Source organism: Marmota monax, unplaced genomic scaffold, assembly GCF_021218885.2.
Source record: "Marmota monax isolate L192 unplaced genomic scaffold, Marmota_monax_Labrador192_F-V1.1 WCK01_AAM20220418_F8-fsc00047, whole genome shotgun sequence".
Classification (NCBI taxonomy): domain Eukaryota; kingdom Metazoa; phylum Chordata; class Mammalia; order Rodentia; family Sciuridae; genus Marmota; species Marmota monax.
Window position 1 is genome coordinate 9661394 of NW_026692072.1, and position 27002 is coordinate 9688395.

General features: G+C 42.9%; 1 protein-coding gene across 1 annotated transcript in view; it reads left to right on the top strand.

The window, feature by feature from the left end:
* The first annotated feature begins 616 nt into the window (after nucleotides 1-616).
* Nucleotides 617-27002, top strand: part of Accsl (1-aminocyclopropane-1-carboxylate synthase homolog (inactive) like) — a 92606-nt gene continuing 66220 nt past the window's right edge. Inside the window, exons 1-2 of the mRNA XM_046456365.2 lie at nucleotides 617-778; nucleotides 1036-1147. The gene's annotated coding sequence lies outside the window, so the exon portion shown is untranslated. The remainder of the gene's footprint in view (nucleotides 779-1035; nucleotides 1148-27002) is intronic.

Sequence of the window (27002 nt, forward strand, 5' to 3'; positions counted from 1 at the left end):
GAGACACTTGCTGCCTCAATTCAGGTGGGGCTGATGCCATGACATCTAGAGGGTAGACCCCAGCGGCTCTTCTGAGTCTTCTACAAATGCATTACTGACCCCGCAATAAGCAGTTATGGAGACCCGAGTGGCAGTGGCTCCCTGACTGAAGGGCTGCCTCAGTGCAAGCCCTCAGCTGCAGGGACTTTTGCTGGAGTCTTTTAAAATTGGCCTTCAGCCAGCAAATCTTCCTTACCTGTCGCTCCCCTGGCCCCAGGTCATTTCTGTGGGGTAGTAATTTCACCTTGGTGGCTTTTCTGTGAAACCTCTGCGCCTGCCAGTCTCCATGTGTTTTTGAATCTGTGGTTTATATAATGGAGTCTGCATCATTTTTCTGTTTACCCTTTTGCTTTTTGAGCTTCCTGGAAAAGAAGAGTGGATTTGCTGCCTCCCGCTTCCCCATTCCTACCCAAATCTCTGGAGGCCCACTTTAATCTAAAACTTCAGCTTCAGATGTTTCAGTTTAACCAGGGAATGTGAATTCAGGCCTCAGAACCACTGACGGCCCATTTGGGATTATGAATTCTCAGGGAAAATGCTTTTCCCTCAACCCAGTACTGATTTCTTTGTAGGTCTTGGTGGCGATGGAGCATGGAAGTGGGTCTTGTTCTAAGGATGTCGCTAACCTGGCAGTGGAGACCACTAGTTTTGTGCCAGGGGGGACTCCTGTTAGACCCCACCTCAAGTGGGCTCTGGGAGTGGACTCCTGTTCACATTTCTGTCAGTCCCTGGGGAGAAGGTAAGGTTCACCGGATGCAGCAAACCTCTCATGGCGAAAGGCCACCCCGCCCTGGCCACTGCTCAGGATTTCTGCTTTTACTTAGTTGTTGGCTTCTGGGTGTTCTGAACTTTCTTGCCAGATCACCAATTGTTGTTATTATTCTTTTAAAAACTCTTATTTAGCCAGATTCTTAGGTTGCTTGTAGCACAAGGGTCAGCGGGTGGGTCTCTTCCTCTGTACTGCCACAAACAGAATCTCTGTCCTCACCTCTCTAGGCCTCTGTTTCCTGGCCTCCAGAATGGGAATAATGGCAGAGGCCAGCCCAAGGATTTCTGTGAGGATGAGGTACACACGTCCATCACCGGAACAGAGCTTGGCAGATGGCAGGTTAGTGGACCAACTGAAATCTCCTCACCTTCTGCCCACACCCCGCTTCCCACTTCCCTGGCGCCAGCCCCCAGGGACCAACCCTGGCCTTACTGTCCCCTGGCTGTTTCCTCCCTCACAGGAAAAGGGCCAGAAATAAGGTTTCTTTGAGTCAGCACTGTCCCTGTGCCTGAAGCAACTCTGTCTGTAGAGAAGCCCAGTCCTCGGTGGGTTTGCAGAGTCCCCAAGGGATCTCAATTTCTCTGCCCCCTCGCTCCCTCCCTCCCTCCCTCGCAGCCACACTATCCCCTACCCCAAATAGACCTAAGGGGATGGTTGGAGTTTTATTGATATGGGGGGATAGCTTTTCATTTTAATTTTTTAGTTGTAGATGGACACAATACCTTTATTTTATTTATTAATTTTATGTGGTGCTGAGGATCAAACCCGGTGCCTCACACATGTGAGGCAAGCACTCTGCCACTGAGATACAGCCCCAGCCCTTAATTTTGATTTTTAAATGATTTCAGATTTAGGGGGGGAAAAAGGGCAAAAATACACAGGAACTTTTGTGTGATTTTACCAGGTTCCTCAATGGTTCACATTTGACCTTGTGTGCTTTATCATTTCTATCCATCAATCTATCCCTACCCCAGCGGCTCAGGAGGCTGACGCAGGAGGATCATAAGTTTAAAAGCCAGCCTCAGCAAAAGTGAGGCCCTAAGCAATTCAGTAAGACCCTATTTCTAAATAAAATACAAAGTAGGGCAGGGGATGGGGCTCAGTGGTTGAGTGACCCTGAGTTCAATCCTGGGTCCCCCACCCAACAAAAAAATCTTTCCATACGTACAAAACATGCACACATCCATTATCATCACTCCCATCACCGTCACCATCCTTATCATCATCGCCATCATCGTCGTCATCATTTTCTGGACTATTTGGGAGATAGTCGCTTGTGTGAAGCTCCTGTACCCTTTCATACCCCTTTAACAATAGTGTCCATTCCTAAAAACAAGGATTTTTTTTTTGTATTTTCAGTTTGATGATCAAATTTAGGAAATTAACATGAACTTAATACTATGAGGTAACCTAGAGACAGTCACAGTTTTTCCGTTGTTCCAATCGTGTTCCAATCTTGTTCCACTGTAGCAAAAATAATAAACCTTCTTTCCTGGCCCAGGATCCCATGTTCACTTGGCTGCCAGTGCTCTGGTCTCGAGGGGCCCTTGGCCTGCTTTGTCTTCACATCTTAACATCCTGAAGGTTACGAACCAGTTATGTTGAAGAGTGTCTCTGGCTTCGAGCTTGTCTGATGTGTCTTCAGGGTTAGATTTGGGTTGTGCACATCCCATTCATGATCACTCTTCCACTCTGTGGCTCTAGCAACCATCAGCAATTCTTGCTTGAACTGTTTATTACTATGGTATTTGCCAGTTGGTGATTTCTTAAAACTTCATGTCGCTTTCTCAACATTTACTTGTTTGTTGGCATCCTAACATAGTGAATAATTTTCCTCTTCCCACCCTGTTTATTTATTTGTATGCTAGCTTGTTTACTCAGTGTGGAATCATGGATTCTTGTTTTATTTAACACCTTATAATTGTTATGATTTTTATTTATCTCAGTGCCCCAGATTTGGTCAGTGTGAGCCCAGTAGCTTTTTTTTATTTTTAATTTTTTTGTATTGGGAATTGAACCCAGAGGTGCTTTACAAACTAAGCTACAAACCCAGTCCTTTTTTATTTTTTATTTTGAGATGGAATCCTATCTGGCTAAGTTGCTGAGGGCCTTGCTAGTTGCTGAGGCTGGCCTCAAACTCACCATTCTCCTACCTCAGCCTCCTGAATTTCTGGGATTACAGGCAGGTGTCACTGTGCCTGGGTCCTCAGCAGCATTTTAATTGTTCAGGGCCTGTGTTTGGTTTGCTTTCTGCCAATCCTAGCTACTAATACTGTACTAATACTTTATAAATGAATGAATGAATGCTTTTCTATAAAGTGGCAGTAATGATAGTGGCCGTCACAGGATTTTTGCAGGAAGTAAATGAGCTACTCTGTGCAAAATTCTTGGAACACCAGTAATATTAGAAGCTAATATTTCTCCCCTACTCACTCTGTACCAGGTACTGTTCAAAAATTTTACACATGATTCGTTGCACTGATGGTATGAGGTCAGTAATATTATTTCCATATTTCACCCAAGAGGAAACTGAGGCTGAGAGCGAGGAAGTGTCTTTCCAAGGTCACACAGGTGACAAAGAGTGGATCCAGGATCTGGTGTGTTTGCCCACAGCCGCTTCTGATCACTGTGCCACGTTGCCCATATATGTGTAAGAGTGAGACAGGCGAACTGATGTGCATAGACAGGAAGGGTTAGAACACTGGGGATGGAAAGTCACCCACAAGGGCCAGCAGGAGGCCTGTCATATGGAAGACAGAGCACAGGCGCAGAGGTCCAGCCCCCTGGACAGTCCTCCTGCCTGGCCCCCTGATGGCCTCTCTCGCTGATCTGCGCCGTCCTCTGTTCTGGACCCCTGTGCTGCCTTCTGCCTTCCTACTGCCCTGTCTCTTCTCAACCCAGGGGAGCTCCGCCCTGCCGGCAGCTGGGGTCAGGCCCTCCCCAGTGCTCCTGGTGCTTATTTCCTGCTGTGACCACTCACTCTCTTCTTAGCACTTACCACTGTTGCAGTTTCTGTTATTTATCTGATTGGTCAGTTCATATATCTATCTGCTCTGATCAGCTCCGGGTTTGGGGGAAGCAGATGTCGTGGCTGCCTCTGCGGCCCCTGGTGTTCCTGCCTTGGGAGGCACATGGCAAATACTTTCTGAATGTGTCATTGGCCCCTTACCTTTTCCCCTGTTCCTCCACTGAGTTCCCAAGAGCCCTGTAGAGAGGTCCCGGGCTACAAAGAATAAGGACATGGTGCAGGTGCAGAGAAGAAAAGGGCCTGACCCCAAAATTGCACCCAGGCAAGGAGCACAGCTGGAACCAGACCAGGGCCCAGCCCTCCTCCCTGCACCTGGGCCCCTCTGCCCTTCTCTCAGCATTCAGCTTTACAGCCCTATGGGGGTAGCCCTGGGCAGACTCTGGGTGGTAAATATTTTGTAGGAAAATGGAGTTATTTATATTCCTGATACTTGACTTTGAGATTTATGTGATTAAGTTGTTGCTGGTGATTCATCTGACACCAGGAGTGGCCTTACAACTCATCTCAAAGTGACAGCGACACTGGCTGCCCAGCCCTGTGGGTAACCAGAGGACACCTTTCTGGAAGACACTCTCACACCTCCCAGGAGAGTCAGGATCCACCTGTAATGGTAGGTGTCAGGGCTGAACCCAGTGGATTAGGAGACATACCCCAGGGAACAGGTGGATTGCCATCCTTGCCCTACATGGGAAAGGAGTTTCTTCATCAGGTTTATCAACAGGGCCAAGTAAGGGTAATATCAGCTAAAAGCAAAAGGTCATTTATAGCCCAAGCAGCAACCAGGGCCAGGTGGGGGAAACCCAGGAGCATTTCCTCTGAATCAGAATCACTGAGGAAGCTGGTCAGGTGCAGATTCTTAGACTTTACCCCAACAAATGCCAACTATCAACTTCTATGAGGAATTTTCATCTCTTGTAAGCGCTTATCCAGCCAAAGTGATAATAATGTTCACTGGGCCCTGAGATCCAGTGTCTTAGAGAAAAGACTGCATGACATGACCCAGAATGAGTCATGTCCAGTGCCATGTACAGGTGAGGACACAGGTTTTGTGAGAAAATCCAATACTGTTTATCTCAGGCAGCGAAGTAATTGTTGTGTAATAAGTTTTGTGCACAAAATGATTCTGATTGGTAGTTTTAACATGCAAGAGTTCATTTGTGGATAGGTATATACAGCATGTATTTTTAAACACAGGCGCCCTGCTCTTTGCTGGATTTGATATGGAGACTGGAAAAGAAACCTCCGTGTGTGTAATAATATTTTGCAAGTTATAATGCTTAACCAATGCCACCCCATGTTCTCAGTCACCTAAGATATTGTTTTAGTCTTCCCTCAACCCCATGGTGGGCTAGGGGGACATAACTTGATTGCAGTCCATACAAAAGGGGCTTCCAGACCAGGAAAGAGAAACATCTAATGAAGTGGAAAAGCAGGAGCCGCCAGAGGTGGTCTCAGTGGATGTCGGGACAGCTATCTTTGCTTTCTCACTTAGAGAATGAGGTCTGTGGGCAGAGCTGCTAGAGGATAACTCACTTCCCATGTTTCTGTTGAATTAGTCAGTGACACAGAACTCTGTATTTCTTAATTTATTAAATGCATCCTCCTACCCCAGAATCTTATTTCCCTCCAGTGGCTCCATAGGATCCTTATAAGGTGGGGAATTTGAAGGAGCCACAGTTCCAAGATATTGAATTGATATTCAATAGAATGAAAGTCCCACAAAAGCAGAGATTTTGCCTCTTTTGTTCACTGAGGTGTCCTCAGCACTGAGAACAGTGCCTGGCAAATTGTACGTATTCAGTGAATATCTGTGGAATGACTGTCATGAGATTCCACAGGGCAAAAATGGGCGGAGGCCTCCGTCTCCCCTTTGTGTTGAGTGAGAATCGCATCATGGCTGACGTCTGGTGGCCAGCTGTGTGAGTGCACTGTGGCTTCTATCAGTCCAAGTGTTGGCAGGGTTGATTCCTTCTGGAGATTCTGAGGAAAATGCATCCCATGCCTCTTTTCTGGCTTCTGGAAGCTTTCAGAAATCCTTGGCATTCCTTGGACTATAGACGCATCACTAGTAGCTCTTCCTCATCTCTCCATGGTCTTCTATCTATACCATCTCAGAGGACATTTGTCTTTGGATTTAAGAGGTAATCTAGCACAATCTTTAGATGTTTAACTTAATTACATCTGTAAAGACCCCCCCTTCCAAATAAGTGCACATTCACAGGTTGCAGATGAACTCACTTTTTTTTTTTTGGTACCATTCAACCCCAACATCAGCCTCTAAGGATCCTTGCCTCCCACTATTCAAACTCTTTTGTATTCTGCTCTCCCAGGGTACAAGGTTGCTCTGTGTGACCAGCAGAATACAGCCAGCTGCCATGTCATGAGCAGCCTCATGGAGAGGACCATGTGGTAGAAACTGAAGCCCATGGCTGATGGCCACACTAGGGAAGCTGGGAGCAGAGCCTGAGGTCCAGCCAAGCCGCTAGCTGGCTGCAGTCCTCGCCAACATCTCGATTGAACTTTGAATGAGGCTCTGAGCCAGGACCTCCCAACTACGCAGCTCCCAAATCCCAGCACACAAAAACTGAGAGAGAACACATGTTTGATAGCATAAACTACTAGGTTTTTTATGCAGCAATAGAATGTATAACCCAGCTTTTGGTACCAGGAGCAGGACACCATCATAAAAAATATCCAAAAATGTTTGAATGGGCTCGTCACAGTGGTGCATGCCTGTAATCCCAGCAGCTCTGGAGGCTGAGGCAGGAGGATTGTGGAGTTCAAAGCCAGTCTCAGCAACTCAGCGAGACCTGTCTCGAAATAAGATATAAAAAAGGGTTGGGGATGTAGCTCAGTGGTTAAGCACCTCTGGGTTCAATCCCGGGTACCAAAAAAAAAAAAAAAAGTATGAATGCCTTTAGAACTAGGTAGTGGGCAGAAGCTGGAAGAACTTTGAGGGCAGTGTTAGCAAAATCTGAGTGTCCTAAAGAAGCCATTGGGAGAAGCATCATATCTTTCATGGAGGCTTCCAGTAACGGCTATAAAGAAACACAGGGATCTTATGGAAACCAGAGGAGAGGAGATTCACATTGTGTAGTGGCAGGGAATTTAGCCATGCTGTTCAACAAAAAAAGTGAAGCCTTGATAAATTTGAAAATTCTAAACCTCTCAAAAATTCAAAATGTTGATAATAAAAAATACCTCTGACAAAGATCAAATCCAAGGTACTGACAGTGAAAGAGGTGGTCTATAACCTAAATATAGGAAAAAAAGGTCTAAAAATGAGGCCTAGGGTGTGACTGTCAGGTCTTTTGTTAAAACTTCAGAAAAATCGAAAAAGAGGAGGCCTGCGAATGCTATGCACACAGACGGAAGACCCTGCTATTTTAAGGCTGTGCTGGGCGCGGTGGCACAGGCCTGTTATCCCAGCTGGTAGGAAGGCTGAGGCAGGAGGATTGCAAGTTCAAGGCCAGCCTGGGAAATTTGGTGAGACCCTGTTTCAAAATAGAAAAAATTAAAGGGCTGGGTATGTAGCTCAGTGGTAAAGCACCCTGGTTCAATCCCCAGTGATGAAAAACAAATTATTTAATAAATGAAGTATTAAGGTTGTGTCTTAGATTCACTCTACCAAAGGATAGAGGGCTTCTAAGAAGCTCAGGGTTGTTGATAGAAAAAAAAAGATTGAAAAGGATTTATCTCAATTAGACTTGTGTTCATGGTTTTTGTGTGATGGAAAAAAACCTAATAGGATTCACAGACCTCCAAGACACCTTTAAGAAAAAAAATTTTTTTTTTTCGTACTGGGACTGAACGCAGGGGCACTTAACCAATGAGCCACATCCTCAGCCCTTTTTCAATATTTTATTTAGAGACAGGGTCTTGCTCATTAAGTTGCTGAGGCTGGCTTTGAACTCAAAATCCTCCTGCCTTAGCCTCTCAAGCCACTGGGACTCTAGGCATGTGCCATCACACACAGCTTCTTTAAGAAATTTTATCAGCAGAAACATCACAGCTAGAACTGAAAGAGACCGAGAAGATACAAAAGGAAGAGAATGATTGGGGCCTGCAGATTTTTTTTTAATATATATTTTTAGTTGTTGATGGACCTTTATTTATTTATTTATTTATTTATTTCTATGTGGTGCTGAGAATCAAACCCAGAGCCTCACACATGCTAAGCAAGCGCTCTGCCTCTGAGCCCCAGCCCCAGCCCTGGGGCGCTCAAATTTTGACAAAGGGAAAGCAGGCTACGAGAACTTCTGCTCTGCAACTGTGCTCTCTCTCGCAGGAAGGAGGGGCGACTCAGAGAGGGGATAGGTTTAGATGGGCCCAGAGCCTGCAGAAGTACTTCTCGTTTCCTTGGTGGGGCTAGGATTGAACCCAGGGGTGCACTATTGCTGAGCTACACCCTCAGCCCTTTTTCTTTTGTTTGGAGACAGGGTCTCACCAAGTTGCCCAGGCTGGACTTGAACTTGAGATCCTCCTGCCTCAGCCTTCTGAGTTGCAGGGATTATAGGCATGTGCCACCATGCCTGGTGAGAATGACTTCTTGACATGAATAAGTCTGAGTCTTTATTAGTTGTTGATAGACTTTTATTTTATTTATTTATATGTGGTAATGAGAATCAAACCCAGTGCCTCACACATGCCAGGCAAGTGCGCTACTGCTGAGCCCAGCTCCAGCCCAAGACTGAGTCTTAATCAAGGAACCTACAACATTTGTACAATCTACACTTTATCATTTATGTGCAGTGTCTCCTTTTTGTCTCCCACTTTGTCCAAACAGGAGTGTGTACAGTTGTTATTTCACTATTGTATGTTGTGTGTGTAGGGAGCAAAATAACTTGTTTCTTTAGTTTATAAGTCTGCAGATTGTTAAGAAATGTATTCAAGCAGCTGTACTTGAGGACCCTAGGGTCCTCCTCAATTGCTAGGTCTGATTTGGATGATGAAATTCTGGACTTCAAGCTGATGTTGTAATAGGGCACGACTTTGGAGGTCCTGGGATCGGGGTGGGTGTATCTCACATGTAGCTAGTCTTCAGGATGTCTCCTGATCTTCACATCTTTGTATCGTCCTCTCTACCGTGCACCAGTGTTGATCTATGTGATCAACACGATATGGCACAAAGTGATGAGAGGTCACTTCTAAGATTAGTTTACAGAAGACACTTCAAACTTAGCATCTCTCTTCCCTCGCCCCAGTATTCTTCTCTGGCACTTAACATTCTGGATGTGTTTCATGTTTCAGAATGGTTAACTAAGATAAGCTGATAGAGTACACACACACACACACACACACACACGATAACCTAAATATAGTTCTTTTGCAAATATCTAAGAATGTTGGATAAAATAAAGCAAAAATTCCATAGCATGCCACCCCCAGAGAAAAATGGGGGAGGAAAATGGGATTCTCTGCTTTTGAAACAAAGAAAGAAAGAAATGAAACCAGAAAAATAAGTGTACATATGTAAACTCAAAGATGGGTCAGAGGAAAATCATCCAGAATCCAGCAAGGAAATTTGAAAAATAAAGTATATACGCAATGATATGAGATTTAAAGAGTAGAGTTAGAAAATCTAATCTATATTTTATCCCAAAAGGAGAGGAAAGGGAGAGAGAGTAGGAGGTAATATTCAAAGAGATAATGGCTGAGAATTTTCTAGAATTGAAGGAAAATACCAATCTACAAATCCCAAAAGCCCAAATAACCCCAAGTAAAATAAGTAGAAAGAAATCTCTACTTAGACATTTCATGGAAAAACTGCAGGGAATCATTGTAAAGGAGAAAACCTATTAAAATCAACCAAAAAGAAGACAGATTACTTTCAAAGGAGCAGCGGTTAGACTTAGGGTTGATCCCTCAGCAGTAACAGACAGGGCCAGAAAATAGACAGCCTTTTTGTTTTTTTTTTTTTTTGGTGCTGAGAATCAAAACCAGGACCTTGTGCAGGCTAGGCAGGCACTTTACCCCTGAGCTACACCCCCAGGCCCCAGAAAATATCTAATCACTTATTCAATGCGATGAAAGAAAGTAAATGTCAACCTAGAATTATATCCCCTATGAAAATATTATTCAGGAACATTGAAGCAATATTCTTCCAGCAAAATAAAAAAGACAAAAAGACAGAAAAACTAAATTGTTCACTACAGTATTGTGTGTGATGGAAAAGACTGAAAGCAACCCAGATTCCATCAATAGGGGACTGGTCCAAGGAACCATGGGACATCCGCATAATGAAGGGCTGTGTAACCTTGAGGGGGAGGGGGAGGGGGAGGAGTTCTACGTGACACTCCGGAGTGACTTCTAAGGCTTATTAAGTGCAAGAAGCATGTGCAGTATGTTGCCCTTTGTCTGAAATTGTGAGGGCACACACATACATCTATCTCATACACACACACACACACACACACACCTATTTATATTCTAAAAAGGATAGGCCTAGGGTTGTGGCTCAGTGGTAGAGCGCTTGCCTAGCATGTGTGATGCACTGGGTCCGATTCTCAGCACTGCGTATAAATAAATGAATAAAATAAAGATCCATCAACATCTTAAAATAAATATTTAAAAAAAGATAAAGCAAATCTAGCAGCATGGTCAGAGGGTATAGTGATATGGATAGAAACTAGACATTATAAGTAAACTTGTTTTATAAATTTGACTTTGGAACCATGTAAATCACTTGCAGAATTACAAAACAATTAAATTTCATGAGGAATACCAATACTAAATGTAGAATAAAATGAATGAGTCCAAGTGTGTATCCAGTGGGTGCCATATCAATATAGAGATGAATTATTCCAAATATTTGAAACATGGCAATTTTTCTGCATGTCCTTAGAAGAATATACACGAGGAAATAAGAACTTCCAAAATAACAGCATCAAACACAATGCCACCACCTTGGGCTGTTTCTTGTCACCACATTGTTGGTGCTTGTTTGGGGGTTATTGTTCTTGGAGTGTTGTATGTACAGGGTTGGATCAGGGCCAGAGCTAAGGTAAGGCAAGTGAGATCCTTGGGACTCAGAAGTTAAGGATACATTCATGCACCTGCATTCTCGCAGGAGTGGTGGCCTCCTTAAAAATTGTACAATAGGTGCTTCACCTCCCTCACCCTAATCTTGGCTCCATGTACAATAAAACAAAATGAATGAATATGTCAGTGTCATTGAGTGCCACAGTTTTGGTGTGGAAGAGTGACTGAGGAAATTAAATAAAAACCTGGTGGTCTTAAATCTGAGTCAGAAGTATCAGCATCAATTCCTAATGTTTTTCTTCTTGTGATGTATTTTTCATGGAAATGAGAACACATTTTCTTGTTCTGGTCACTGGAAAGTCCAGAGACAATGACTATCCCAGTATATAATAAGCACCCCTGGTGTCTAGATTATAGTCTTTAAGTACCAGTTGCCACTAAAAGTTATTACGGATCTTTGTAGAAGTATGCAGGGTGAGCCTGGAAGGGCTTTTCTTACCAGAAAGAAGGTACTATCAAGTGCTGCTAGGTCAGTCAGGAGGTCCTAAGGGCCTCCTGGAATAAGCTCTCTCTGACCATAGACAGACAACTGGAGCATCAATAAGGATAATACTGCAGCAGACTGAAACACACCAGATATGTTTCATCCCTTAAGTCCATAATGCTACCAAGAAAATCTCATGAGTCACCTTTGGAAATACCAAGGAACTAACTATATTTGAAAATGCAAAACATAGAAAAAGAATAACTTCTTCTACTTTCCTATATAAACTGATTAGCCAACAATAGATGAGGAAAGGTCTCTTCATAGACATGTTCCAGCTAACTAATGAGGAGGGACTGCTGGAACTAGAGCATCATACATTTCCAACCTCTGAATGAGCAGGTTTGGGTAACAGCCATCAGCCTCTGTTTATGTCCCCTGAAGAGCAACTGCCATTCAGTGCTGCTTTAAACAAAACAAAACTGGGATTTGAACCCATGAACATTTACCCACTGAGCCACATCCCCAGTCCTTTTTATTTTCTATTTTGACACAGGGTTTTGCTAAGTTGCTTAGGGCCTCCCTAAATTGTTGAGGCTGGCCTTGAACTCATGATCCTCCTGCCTCAGCCTCCCAAGCCATGGGATTACAGAAGTGTGCCTGGCCATTCTGTCCTTCTTAATGGAAAACAGAATCTCACCTATGTAGTAGTCTTGCCAAAGAATCAAACCTGAATTTGATCAAGTCTCCAAATCCTGTGATGAATTTTTAGAAAATATAGAAAACAGAGATTGGTGAAATAACAGGATTGGGTGTGGACCACGAAGACCAGGCTGTTCCTTCAACATGCACCAACATGCAAGAAAAAGAAGAGTGGAAGGGAGGAGCCTCAGAAACTAAAGCAACACGTTGCCCAATAACCATACAAAGAACTTGTTTGTACCTTAGTTCAAACAAATCGTAAGAAAAAACATTAACAGGGCAGTTGGGGAAATGTGAACCCTGACGATACGGTCGATGATATAAAGGAGCAATTGCTGACATGTTTTGGATTGTATGGCTGTGTTTAAAAAGGGAGTCCTCCTCTTTAAGGGAAGCAAATTAAAATATTTACAGGTGAAGCAGGGTGATGTCTGGGGTTTGCTAAGTAGTTCAGGGCGAGGGGACGTGGGCAGGAGGCTCCAGGACACAGGCTTGCCCCTGAGTTTTTAGAACTGTTGAAACCTGTTCTAGGCAGATAGGGGTTCAGTATGCCTGTTCCTGCTGTGTTTTCAAAATAAATTATATTTTAAAAACAACAAAGTCAAAATAAAGATTTTTTCAGACAAACCCCCTAAAGTCAAGGATACTCTAAAGGACTCTCAGGCAGAAGGGAAATTTCTATAGGTGATTACTGTAGGAAGGTTAGAAGTGTAAGAATGAATGATGGAAAAAATGGTGATGAAGAAGTAAATCAAAATGAACGTTGATATGTAAAATAATTATAGCACTGCCCTACGTAATCCTAAAATTATAGAATTGCAAGACCCACCACAACAAAAGCATGTAATTAGGAAATTCAATAAATGGAATTAAAGTGGTGGATGGTCCTTGAATGTTCTAGAAAGAGGGCTTGGGCTGGGGTCCTAGCTCAGTGGTAGAGCGCTTGCCTGACACATATGAGGCCCTGGGCTCGATCCTCAACACCACATAAAAATAAATAAATAAAATAAAGGTATTGTGTCCATCTACAACTTAAAAAAATTTTACAAAATGAAAAAAGAAAGAGGGCTTGGTACTGAGTTTCACTGGGCTCTAGTACATTTTGGATCCATATTACGACTTCTAAGATAATAACTTCAAGAATACAAAGAGAGGGCTGTGGTTGTAGCTCAATGGTAGAGAGCTTTCCCAGCATATATGAGGCACTGGGTTTGATCCTCAGCACCACATAAAAATAAATAAATAAAATAAAGGTATTATGTCTATCTATAACTAAAAAATATATTTTAAAAAGAATATAAAGAGTGTATGATGTCTGATATCATTGTGGGGAAGAAATTGGATTCTACTCAGTCCCTCCAAAGACCAAAAGAAGAAAAAACATAATGTTAAAAAGAAACTATAATGGACAGACTAAAAAGAAAGCACAAAATAAGGTGGCAGATCTGAAGCCAACCATGTGGGTAAATCTTAAAAATGGGTTAGTTTTAAAAGAAAACTAGATAGATGGGTTAGTTTTAAAAGATGGTCAAATTAGATTTCAAAGATCAAAATATGCTTTTTACCAGAGATGAATCTAAACTACAAAGAATGAAAAGTAGAAGAATGAAAAAATTATCCCATGTCAATACTAGGCAATAAAAATAATGGTGAAATTATATGAATATCATACAAAGCAGATGTTGAGAGAAGAGCCCTGGTAGAGATGAAGAGGGTTATTAAAGAGCCGTGAGCATTTTGATTACCGTGAGAGTCTGCACAGTGCGTACCTTGGGGTGGGGCCAGGTGGGGCATATGGTGGCCACCCATGGTCAATTTCTTTCCTGGATAGTGATTATATGGGTGTTTGCTTTATAATTACTGGATATGGGACACACTGTACCTTTGCTTTTCTCCTCTTCTGTGTCATGTTTCACAATAAAGTTTGGTTGTTGTTTGAATGAATGAACGAGGGCAATTCTATTCCAGGAAGCTTGACATCAGACCATGAGCCCTTAATCACATTAATTCTGTGCTTACAAATTACCTAATAATAGGTAAAGAGCTTTACATGTGTCAACTCATTTAACCCTCCGAGGGGGCCTATGAGATAGATTCTATTTCTCATCCCCATTTTACGATGGAAACTGGGACATAAACAAGTTAAGTAACTCGTTCAAGGTCAGAGAAGTAGAAAGGCACAGAACCAGGAATGGACCCTGGAGTCCAGTTGCAGGGCACCTGTGCCTGACCGCTCTGCTGAAGGGCATGGCATCATCATCAAGCACTCAGGATAGAGAAAAGGGGGGGCTTTGGGGTTGTACAGATGACAATTTATTTTTATTTTTATTTTTTTAGTTGTAGATGGACACAGTGCTTTATTTTGTTTGTTCATTTTATGTGGTGCTGGGGATCGAACCCAGGGCCTCACACATACTAGGCAAGCGTTCTACCACTGAGTTACAACCCCAGCCCCAATAATTTTTATTTTTACATAAATCTCTGCTATCATATTTGAGGAAAATCCTCACTGAAGAGCTGGGAACCTGGAAGAGCAAAGACAATTTTGGAGGAAAATGGAAAGATAATCCTAAAAGATAGTAATGTTTACTAAAGCAGTGATATTTAAATACTGTGTTTTGTGGGGAAGGAATAGATGGAGCTGTGGGATAGGATTTAACCTGGAGACAGACACACACAAAGATGGGAGTGTGGACTAGATGGAGAAGCAGTACAGATCAGTGAGGAAAATGTGGACAATTTAACATATCCTGTAGGAAAAAGTGGTCTTCCCTATGACAAAGCATAACTCTGAGTGGGGATTTACTTCCACTCCATGCAGTCATAAATCAAAAATCTTCTTAGAAGAAAAGGTTTGTCTTCATGACTAATCACACTGAGATAAATAAAAACAGACAAAAGACCCTCCAGATGACAAAGAGATCATATGTCATGTAAAAGGATGTGCCACAGATGGGGTGGAAATATTTGGAACTCATAAAACTGATTGTATCCAGAATTACAAAGGTCATCTCCCAGTTAATAAGAAAAAAAAACAAGTCAATAGAGAAATGGTCACAGCTTTTGAATTGGCAATTCACAGAACTCATCAAATAAAAATGTAGGCCATATAAACAACAGGTATCTTGTTTGTATAAGTATGTCCTGTAGATCCTGTGTTCCTGGTGTACTTAACATCCTGGACTTCCTGCATTTTATCTGGCAGCCTTACTGATAAGAGGCTATACAGTCCATAGGTATCATGCCAATTGCAACAATATGATTTTGCATCTGTCAGTTTAGCAAAAATGGATCAAGTCTAATTGTACTTGCGGGTGAGTACAAACCATCAGACACTGACTAAAGTTAACAATGTTCATGACATTACAACCCAGCAATTCTACCTCTAGTATCTATCAAGAAACCCTTTTTTTTTTAAAAAAAAAAAAAGAGAAACTTTTTTATCAGTACATAAAGATATTTGTACAAGAGCCAGGCACAGTGGTACGTGGCTATAATCCCAGCTATTCAGAATGCTAAGGCAGGAGAATTACAAGTTCAAGGTCAATGCTGGCAACTTAGTGAGATCCTATCTCAAAATTAAAAAAGCTATGAGGATATTAGTTTCTCAGTTTTGGAAGTAAAAAAAAAATTGAAAAGACTTCCTAGTGGATCAACCCTTTGTGGTCTGATCATATAACTGTATTGTCATAATTGCATAACAAAAAGCTAAGCAGTAGCTAAAAATGATTGAACCAGAGCTGAACATATCAACATGGCCAAGTTGCAGAGTGACTGAGGCAAACTTCAAATGGAAGCTTGGAGTAAAACTTAGATATTCAAAGTTGTAGAATGAGCTGGAACTGATTGCATTGTGTGTGTGGTGGTTACCTCAGAAGAAGGGAAACAGGGGAGGATAGATGAGTTTCTGGCTGAATTTCTACTCCTTTCTTCTATGAAAGAAGAAATGAATAGAAATGATTCAAATATGACTTAAGTATTTAAATCGATTTAATCTAGGTGATGGGCATAGGAGTGACTGCTTTAGAAATTTCTGTGTATTTGAAATTATTCAAAATTAAAAGCAAGAAGTGATTTTTTTAGGGAGATAAACAATCATGTGGGTCCCCAAAGCTGGATGCCTTTCCCACTTGGGGTTGCTGTTGGGTGTCATCAATCTGTGGCTCTCCTAGGGTCACTTCCAAAGTGCCTCAACCCCTCCTAGCTCCCCAGGAAAATCCTGAGAGCCCTTTTGGGTTCTTCCTCCACAGCCTTCCCCCAGCTGGTGGCTGCAATCAGGTAAGCAGGAGCAAGTCTGGGTGGGAGGCCCTTCCAGTCATGCCTAACGTGTCTCAGCAGGCTCTGCAGAGGGCCCAGGTCGCCAACCCAAAAGGCTGCTCTGATCTGTCCTGACCTAAACCAGGCATTAAGTACAGGAGTCCTCTCTCTTCCTAGGAGGGGCTGAGGCACTTTGGAGGTGACCCAAAGAGAGCCACAGGATTGATCACTGTAATCAGAGATGACACCCAATAGTCACTCCAAGTTGGAAGGGCACTGAACTTTTAGGACCCACCTGATTATCTACCCTCATTGCTGCGTACCCATCACCACCACCCATCCCCAGAACTCTTCATCTTGCCACAATGAAACTCTGCACCCATTGCACACAAAATGGCTCCCTCCCCTACCCGCCTGCCCCTGGTGACCACCATTCTGCTTTCTGTCTCTGTGAATGTGACTATACTAGGAACCCCATATAAAAGGAATCAGGTGATGTTTGTCCTTTTTGTGGCTTCTTTCACCGAGAGTCGCGTCTCGAAGGGTCATCATGTTGTAGCCTGTGTCAAATTTTTTCTCCCTGGGGAGGGAAAGGGAAGGTCATGGGACGAACTTGACCAAATTATATTGTTACATTGTGTGCATGCACGAATATGTAACAATGAATTCCACCATCATGTGGGATTATAATGTGCTAATAAAAAAGAACAAAAAGTTTCTCTTCGCTTTTAAAGCTGAATAATGTCCCATTGTATGGCTATTTCCCTCCATAAACAAATTCTTGCCTTCTTTGGAAGGGGTAACATAGAGCATGACATAGAGCATGTTTTCAGGTGCCAGTAACTGAAGACTCAACACCAAGTGGTTAATCAGGAAGGATGGCTTATTTTCTCATATCACCAGAAGTCTAGGGTTGGGTGGTTTGAGGGCTGATTAATCCAGGAGCTCAGAGATGTCTCTCAGCATCCAAGAAGCCTCCGCCTTTCCTCTGCACCATCCTCAGGACACCGGCTTGTCCTCTTGGCCTGCTCTCATGATGGTACCAAGATGCTTGCTACAACTCTGAACAGGATCCTGCCCTGTGTCTCCTTTTAGGTGCCAAGAAAACCTCAGGATCCTCCTCTCAGATATCCCTGAGCATTTCCTTGGGTAGATGTACCCATGTTTTAGCTGTCTAGAAGGACCCATCATGGACCCGACCTGTCTTTAAGAAGGAGAAGGACCCAGAGTGCCTGGAGCACATGGACAGGAGTGAAGAGGAAAAAAGTCAGGAAGGGAGGGAAGGGAAGGCCATTCCTTGTCTCCTATCCTGGGTGCAGAGCCAGTGCTTGATACACAGCAGCCATTTAAAAATTATTTCTAAAATAGTGCTATAAGCCCCAAAGACAGGATATGGTTCCCTTCATCCAGATCTAAGCAGGATAGACTCTAAATTCTGGTGGCCAGGAATATGTTATTATGTGGGTCCAGCATAATCCCTTGGGGAGGTTGATAACATGGAGGACCCCTAGGACCGCCCATCTCCCAGTCTGTGATCCTGTGCCCACCCAAATACTGGATAATGAAAAGAGAAGTGCAACCTACCAATTCACCCTAGTAAAAATTAAAACATACCAAGGACAATGAGACATTGTTTCTTATCTGCCACATTGGCAGAGATGGTGCAGCTTGTAGGTACGAGGATTGGCAAGGGGTTGGGAAAGTGAGCATTTTCCTTCACTCAGTTGACATCAGTTCAGACTTAGGAGAAGGTGCTTTGATGAAAATCCTTCAAGATAATATTTTGGAAAGAATGATGACCTTTTCAAAAAAATGTGTGAGTGAGCCTTTGGCTCCCAGCTGTTCCCCTGTGTGGGAGCATGGCCTGCAGAACTGCCACAAGGCTGTGGGAAGGTGGACATGCAGGAGTCTGGCAGTGCTGTTGCATCAGAAAACAAGAATCGTTTGAAATGTCCATGAAGGGTGTGGCTGGCAAGGTCCGTCACAGAGCAACTTTACGTGGAGAAATTTGACGCCATTAAGAAAACTAAGTAGATCTGTATGTACCAAAAGATGCTGTTGACTTACTACTAAATGAAAATAACGAGTTTCAAAATAGCATTCATATAGAGACATAATCTTTTCTTAATTTTGCTATATTTAGGCATCATTGACAAATAAAGACTGTATGTATTTAAGGTGTACATTTGAAATTATTATGACAATTGAGCTAATTCACACATCTACCACCTCACGTAGCTACCATGTTTTTTGTGTGAGAACACTTGGCCGACTGTCTGAGCAGACCTCAGGTGTACAAGACAGCACTGACTATAGTCACCATGTATGTCAAGTCCCCAGAACTCATTCATAAGTGAAAGTTCGAACTCTTTGACCAAGACACTGTTTCTCTATTTGTGTTAGACTTATATGCTTTATGTTTCTGTGATGTAAACCATCCTGGATGATCTAACAAATTTTAAATGAGTATTTTCTACAATGAGCTGTATAACAACCGACCAAAGCTCCTTGGCATACACCATGAAGCATTATTTCTGGCTCATAAAGTCTAAAACAAGTGCTAACGAGCCTCTCTCCTCCAAGCAGTGACCTGGAATTCCAGTTTAATCCTGAGGCTCTGCCATGGTAAATTGGAGTGTTACAGTTCTCCAAGGAGGAGAAGGAGCAGGGAGGGTCCTCTTGTCTGTGGCTGGGCCTGGAAATGGGGCCCTTCCCCCCATGCTTATCCTCATTGGTCAGCATGTGTCACATGGTGCTATGGTTTTGATGTCATTTGAATGTGTCCTCCAAGTGTTCATGCTTTGGAAGCCTGGTCTCCATTGCGATGATATTCAGAGGTGGTGGGATTTTTAAAAGGTGGGGCCTCATAAGAAGTCATTAGGTCTTGCTGGGGTGCCGTTCTCAAAAAGGATTAAGTGGTTTTTATGGGACTCTGAGTTATGTCTCTCCAGAAGGTTGCTACAAAAAGAGAAAAATTGGACAAAGACACATCAAGGAAAGTAAACTTCAGACCAATATCCCTGATGAACATAGATGCAAAAGTTCTCAATAAGATTCACTGCAAATTGATGCAGCCAATGTGCAAAGCGATATGGAGATTCCTTGGAAAACTGGGAATGGAACCACCATTTGACCCAGCTATCCCACTCCTTGGTCTATACCCAAAGGACTTAAAAACAGTATACTACAGGGACACAGCCACATCAGTGTTTACAGCAGAATGATTCACAATAACTAAACTGTGGAACCAACCTAGATGCCCTTCAGTAGATGAATGGATAAAGAAAATGTGGTATATATACACAATGGGCTATTACTCAGAATAAAAAAGAATAAAATCATGACATTTGCAAGTAAATGGATGGAGTGGAGAATATAATGCTAAGTGAAGTTAGCCAATCCCTCCAAACCAGTGTCAAATGTTTTCTCTTATATAAGGAGGCTGATTCATAGTGGGGTTGGGAGGGGGATCATGGGAGGAATAGACAAACTCTAGGGCAAAGGGGTGGGAGGGGAAGGGAGGAGATATGGGGGTAGAAAAGATGGTTGAATGAGATGGACATCATTACCCTAAGTACATGTATGAAGACAAGAATGGTGTGAATATACTTTGTATACAACCAGAGATATGAAAAATTGTACTCTATATGTGTAACATGAATTGTAATGCATTCTGCTGTCATATATAACAAATTAGAATTAAAAAGTAAAAAAACAATCTGGCAAATCACATACAAAAACATACTAAAAGTATAGTGTACCACAATCAAGTGGGGTTCATCCCACGGATGCAAGGTTTGTTCAATATGGAAATCAATAACTTTAATACAGGTGCTGGAGTTGTGGCTCAGCGATAGAGCGCTCGTCTTGCATGTGCAGGGCCCTGAGTTCAATCCTCAGCACCACATAAAAATAAAATAAAGGTATTGTGTCCAACTACAACTAAAATAAAATATTAAAAAATAAATAAAATGAATGTAATACATCATATCAATAGATTTAAACAAAAGAATCATATGTTCATCTCAATAGATGCAGAAAAAAGCATTTGATAAAATACAGCACCCCTTCATGTTCAAAACACTAGAAAAACTAGGGATAGCAGGTACATACTTCAACATTGTAAAAGCTATCTTTGCTAAACCCAAGGCCAATATCATTCTAAATGGAGAAAAATTGAAAGCATTCCCTCTAAAAACTGGAACAAGACAAGGATGCCCTCTTTCACCACTTCTATTCAACATCATCCTTGAAACTCTAGCCAGCACAATCAGACAGACAAAGAAATTAAAGGGATACAAATAGGAAAAGAAGAACTCAAACTATGACTATTTGCCAATGACATGATTCTACATTTAAAAGTTCCAAAAAATTCCACCAGAAAACTTCTAGAACTAATAAGTGAATTCAGCAAAGTAGCATGATAGAAAACTAACCCCCAAATGTTAGTTAGGAAAACTAACCCATTCCCAATAGCCTCAAAATTTTTTTTTTGAGAATCAATCTAACAAGAGAGGTGAAAGACCTCTACAATGAAAACTACAGAACATTAAAGAAAGAAATTGAAGAAGACCTTAGAAGATGGAAAGATCTCCCATTCTCTTGGATAGGCAGAATTAATATTGTTAAAATGGCCATATTATCAAAACTGTTATACAGATTTAATGCAATTCCTATTAAAATATCAATAGCATTCTTCATAGAACTAGAAAAAGCAATCATAAAATTTATTTGGAAAAAAATAAGAGACCCAGAATAGCTAAAGCAATCCTTAGCAAGAAAAATGAAGCAGGAGGCATCACAACACCAGACCTTAAACTATACTACAGAGCTATAGTAACAAAAATGGCATGGTATTGGCATCAGACAGAGGAATGAGAGGTTGTGCTCCATTTGTTTACAATGTGTCAAAATGCACTCTATTGTCATGTATAACTAATTAGAGCAAATTAAAATAAAATGACTTCCTGGATCTTGCCCCCGTGCTTGGGCTTTCTATCATGCCCTGTGGTCTCTTCCTCTCACGTGCACCCCCACCACTGTAACACTGTTCTCCTTAGGGCCTCACCAGAGCTGAGCAGAGGCCAACAGCCTGATACTGAACTTCAGAACTGTGATCTAAACAGTTCTCCTTCTAAGTGCCCCAGCCTCAGGCATTTTGTTTTAGTTATGGAAAACAGACTAAAACACACGGCCACACTAGATGACGGGAAAGTCTGGAGAGAGGGCAAGGGTGTTCCCAGGGAGAGCAGGAAGAGGTTCTGGTGAGCACGTTACAGTGTCTCACTGTCACTTCTGCAGTGTTTGAATATCTTACAGAGAATACTTTCATAAGAGTACATGTGAATTAGATTGTGTAAATAATCCTCATGCTGGGTCTTTCTCTTTTAAAAAAATATTTTATTTTTTAGTTATAGGTGGACACAGTATCCTTATTTTATTTTTATGTGGTGCTGAGGAATGAACCCAGTGCCTCATGTGTAGTAGGCGAGCTCTCTACCACTGAGCCACAACCCCAGCCCATGCTGGGTCTTTCTGACCTCGTCAGGGACAGGACAGTGGTCCCTTAAGTGGACATGGTCTCTGGAAATGCTATTTCTCTCACTATGATAGGCCATTACTTGCCTTTGATTCACTGTCTTGGACATTTTTTGGTAAGGCTAAATCAGTGTCTCACTTCCTGTGTGAAGGTAAAAGCCAGACCCTGGATTTTGATGACCTCATGAACTTACTGCTTCTCTGAATGTGGTGGGCAGAAGAATGTCCACCAAAGACATTCTCTTCTCCCTCACTGCCATGAATAATATGTCATGTTACATAACAAGGGGGAATTAAGGCTGCAGGTGGAATGAAGGCTGTTAATCTGGTAACCTTAAACTGGGAGAGTATCTGGAATTATCTGGATTATCAGGGATAATTATTATTACCAATATAATCCTGATGATCTTTCAGTGGGGATGAGGAGGACAGAAGAGTGAGAACCAAAGAGGTGGCCAGGTGGGAAGGACTGGATTGGCCCCTGCTGACCTTGAAGATGGTGGGAGGGGCCGTGTGCCCAGGAATGCAGGCGGCCTCTAGAAGCAGAAAAGGAAGAGGAATGGATTTTCCTTAGAGGAACCAGAAGGGAGCACAGTTCATCCAGCACCTTGATTTTAGCCTGGTGAAAACTATTTTAGACTTCTGATCTCCTTCTGAACTCGAAACTAATACGTTTGTGGTTATTTGTTACAATAGTGATAAAATAAGGTAATTAACATCTTAGGAACCAACTGAGTGGGTTTCAGAGCTCTCTCTCTCTCTCTCTCTCTCTCTCTCTCTCTCTGAATCTAACAGTACTCTCTAATGCTGGAGTCGGGTGGACTTAGGTTTGAACCCTGACCTTACTTCACAGCAGTTGTGTGACCTTTGCAAGTCACCTCATCTCTCTGAGTCTCAGTTTCCTCATCTTCAAGATGGGGATAATAATGGTTAGGACCATGTGGGTCTCAGATGACATCATGCTTGTACAACACTTAGGATGTGCTCCAGATATAATGGGCAACTAACAATGGACACGGTGTCACCAGGCAGGAAAAGTATTTCCTTTGTCTCTTGGAGGTGAAGACCAGCTCAAGGTGGTGAAGTCCTGTCCTTGGACCATTGTTTTATCTGACATTTTTGTAAGATGCTCTTAGAAGATAATTAAAGACAGAAGCCTTAACCTATGATAAGTGGTTGACAGATGGCTGCGTGATCAATAAAGAGAGCCTAGTAAGGTGGGGGGATCAAGGGACCCAGAAGCTCCCTCCTCAGCCTCCCCATTGCCAAGACCCCGTTGGCCCACACCCACAGGTGGATCCCATCACTGCCTGGAGAAGGGAGGCACCTTCTCCCAGCGCTGCATCCTTTTGAAGTGGGGAGACTTGTTTTCCTCCCCTTGCTTGAGACAGTGCTCAATGGGGTTGATGAGACACCTCATCTCCTTGATGCTTCAAAACCCCGTATGAAATGGGTGGGATTGCTTGGTAGAGAGGTGGGGCTTCAACCAATAAAAGGGAAGGCTGCTCCTCTCTCAGTTGTGTCCTTCACGTTCTCCAGGGTCAACTGGCCTGGTAAGGAGTTCTCATTCCTTTAGTGGTCAGCCCAACTCTGCGTGGGAGAAACTAGGATTTGGGATTTAAGGGGGAAGACTTTGGTATTGATTATTGTTGTTATTATTTCTGGGTAAAAAAAAGGTTCTAATTGTTTTTGTTTAAGTCTGAGTAAGGGACCAAGGAGAGACCCTCAGGGCAGGTTCAAGGTGGCCTGTGTCTGGCCAAAGTAAGATTGCTCATGGTTTCTATTTCTCCAAAACCTGACCCGGATCAATGCTTGATGAGATATATTGCCATCTCCATGACAGCTAGGGATGGATTCCCTATTTTTTGCAGAGATCCTGGTCTTTAACTATAAGCTAAAAGGCTACAACCATCGAGAGAGGCCTTAGACCCACCTGAGGCACTTTAGTTTGATTTCCATATGGACGTTTTTTCAGTTTTTCACTATTTTCACTATTTCAGTTTTTCACTATTGCCTGAAAGGTGAGTTATGCCAAGTTGTGGCCATCCCTCTTGGATGTCATTTCTTTAAAATGTGTGTGCTTTGTTTCTAAGTGAGGTATTTGCTTATAGAAAATATGAGAAATACGAGAAAAATCATAGCAAGAACAAAAAAATCACCCATGGGTCTCTCCTGTAATATTTTGCTGTTTTTCTCCTTCCATTTTTTTCTTTGATGCACATAATTTTGTCAGCGTGTGGCACATGTGTTATTTTTTGAGATTTCTTTACTTATAATTATTCCGTTACTGGGGCTAGGTCTCTTATTGTCTGTCTCTAGAATCAGTAGAATGCAGCATGTCCCAGGTGGTTTTGGGGGTGGGGGTGACACTTGCATGGGATCTACTCCATAACCTGTGGATCAAGAGAAATGGGGAGTGAGGAAGGCAATGGGGGTTGGCATGGTTCCTGATTATATGCCTGTTTTAAAATTTCCAACACTACAGATGTTTGAGACTTCATGTAAAAGTTTTCTATAATCCTAAACCTCAAAAATAACTTACCACTGCCAGAAGCAGAGGCACATATATTCCCAGTAACCTGGGAGGCTGAGGCAGGAGGATTGCAAGTTTGAGACCAGCCTCAGCAACTTAGGAGACCCTTAGCAAATTAGCAAGACCCTGTCTCAAAATAACAAGAACTGGGGATGTAGCTCAGTGACAAAGCACCCCTGGATTTTTTTCAGACAAAAAAATTAAAAGAAGAAAAAGAGCTACCACTTCTTGCTGTTATTTCCAGATTTATCTATGCAATTACAAAAATTTACAAGGACACATGAAAGTGTCATTTAATCAGAAATAGAATCTTACTGTTTACAGAGCTGTGCAACTTCTTTTTTCACTCATAATCAATCTCAGTGTTCTCTTCCCCACAGCTCATGTAAATCTCCTCTTCTCCTTAATTGCCTAGTATTCTTATTTGGATATACCACGATTTCTTTATCTGATTCCCTATCAATCATCATTTGAGTTGCTTTAATTTTTTCTTTACCCAATGGCGTAATAAATATTCTCGCAGCTGACTCTTCTTGCCTAAGTGTGGGACTCCTATAGGAGAAATCCTGACAAGTGATCTGTGAATTTGAGTAAAAGCGACCAGCTGCTCTGCTGAAAGATTGGAGCAATTTACGTTTTCATCAGCTGCCCGTTCTTGCTGCTTCCTTATCACCCCAGGATATTACCAATCTTTAAAAAATATTGCCGGCAGAAAGACAAATACTGTGTGCTATCATTTATATGGAAAGCTAAAATGTTGATCTCTTGGCAGGTGGAGCCTAGAGTAGTGGTGTGCAGGGGCTGAGGGTGTGGGAGGGGACGAGAGAAGGCCGCTGCCAGGTGGGGGGCACAGTGGGTTGCAGGAGTGGCTTCCAATGTTCGTGAGCACAGTAGGTGACCGAGGTTGGCAACAGGTCTTTGAATATTTCCAAATAGCTGCTGCTGGTGGTGGGGCTTTTGAATGTTCCTAACATGAAAGAGTGACAAATGTCTGAGGTGATAAATATGCCAATGACTTTGATCTGATCATTTCACATTTTAGACATGTATTGAAATGTCACACTATACCTACCCCTAAATATGTACAATTACTAAGTGTCAATTAAAGATGAAAAAAAAAATAGCTGAGTGCAGTGGTGCTTGCCTTTAATTCTAGTGACTCCGGCGGGGCTGAGGCAGGAGGATTCTAAGTTTGAAGCCAGCCTAGGCAACTGAGGGAGACCCTATCTCAAAATAAAAAAAAAATAAAAAGGGCAAAAAAAATGGGCAGTGGTAAAAAGGGCAGTGGTAAAATGCCCCTGGGTTCAATGGTTCAATCCCCTGTACAAAAAAATTAATTTATTTTTAAAAATAAAAATGTTGCAATTGAACAATTTTTACATGGTTGCATTATCCTGGTTTTCTTTTTTCTTTCTTTTTTGTCATACTGGAGATTGAACCCAGAGGTGCTCTACCACTAAGCTATATTCCCAGCCCTTTTTATTTTGCTAAATTACCGGGGCTAACCTTGAACTTATGTTCCTTCGTGCCTCAGCCTCCTGAGTAGCTGGGGTTATGGGGTGGGAGGGCGGACATCACCATGCCCGGTGACAGCTAGTAATAATTCTGAGTGTTTGCCAAGCACCAGGTACTGTGAACACTGCTTTATATGAATCGTCTCGTTCCGTCCTTACAATATGCTATTGTGGTTGGGCTCTTATTAACGTCCTCATTTAACGGTGAAGAAATTGAGGCCATTCGCTTGTCACCTGGCTGGCAGAAGGTGAAGCCAGAACTGGAGCCCAGGCCTCACTGCGTGTCCTCTGTCCCTGAACATCCAGCGTGTCGTTGGTATAAGAACCCCTGGAAGCAAACCTGAGGGGAGAATTTTCATGCAATTTATTTAGGGTGTGATTTCAGGAGACGGGGAGGGAAGGAGAAAGGAGCTAACGAAGGAAGGAAACCAGTGTGGGTTGCACTCCCGAGCAGGTCACCTTGGTGGGAGGTGGACTCAGTCCACCTGGGAACCTCTGGGAGACTGGTAGCAGATGCCTCCCTGGAGTCCCACTTGTGGGGTAAGAAGCAGGGACATCAGGCTCCCATTCCACTGTCTGAGCTCAGCTCCTAGAGAGCACTGAGTCCCTGGCACCCTAGGACCTGCCCCGGGGAACTGGACTCTGGGGCTGGAGGAGAGCCCCAGGCCTCGAGGCTGGGCTTGAAGATGCTCTCAGCTCAGAGCTGCAAGGCGGGGTGGATGTGGCAGGATGTGCAGCAACAGCCAAACTTACCTTTAAAATAAAATCGAGAACACAGCAGTCATCTTTGATCAATGCATATGCACCAGAAAACACTCCTTCCTCCCAAGGCGGCCTTGCACATGCCCCTCCCAGTTAGCCGACTCCTCCTGCCTCCCAGGGCCCCTGGGAGGACAGGATGGAGGCTCTTCCTTTGCTCTTACTCTGGGGAGTTTGCCTTGGGAGGCCCGGGAGGTGGCCTGAAGCTGAGCTCTGGCCACCAAATCTTTGCCCACGAGCTGCTCCTGGGCTGTCCTTCTTGGCAGAGTTCCCCAAGCTGGGGAGGGCGTGGCCTTGGTGCCCGTGCCCAAGATTGGCTTTGGCGGAGGTTGTGAGGAAGGCCAGCTGACCCCTTCCTCGCCCCTCTGCCTGCCTCAGCCACCGTCCCCACCTCCATT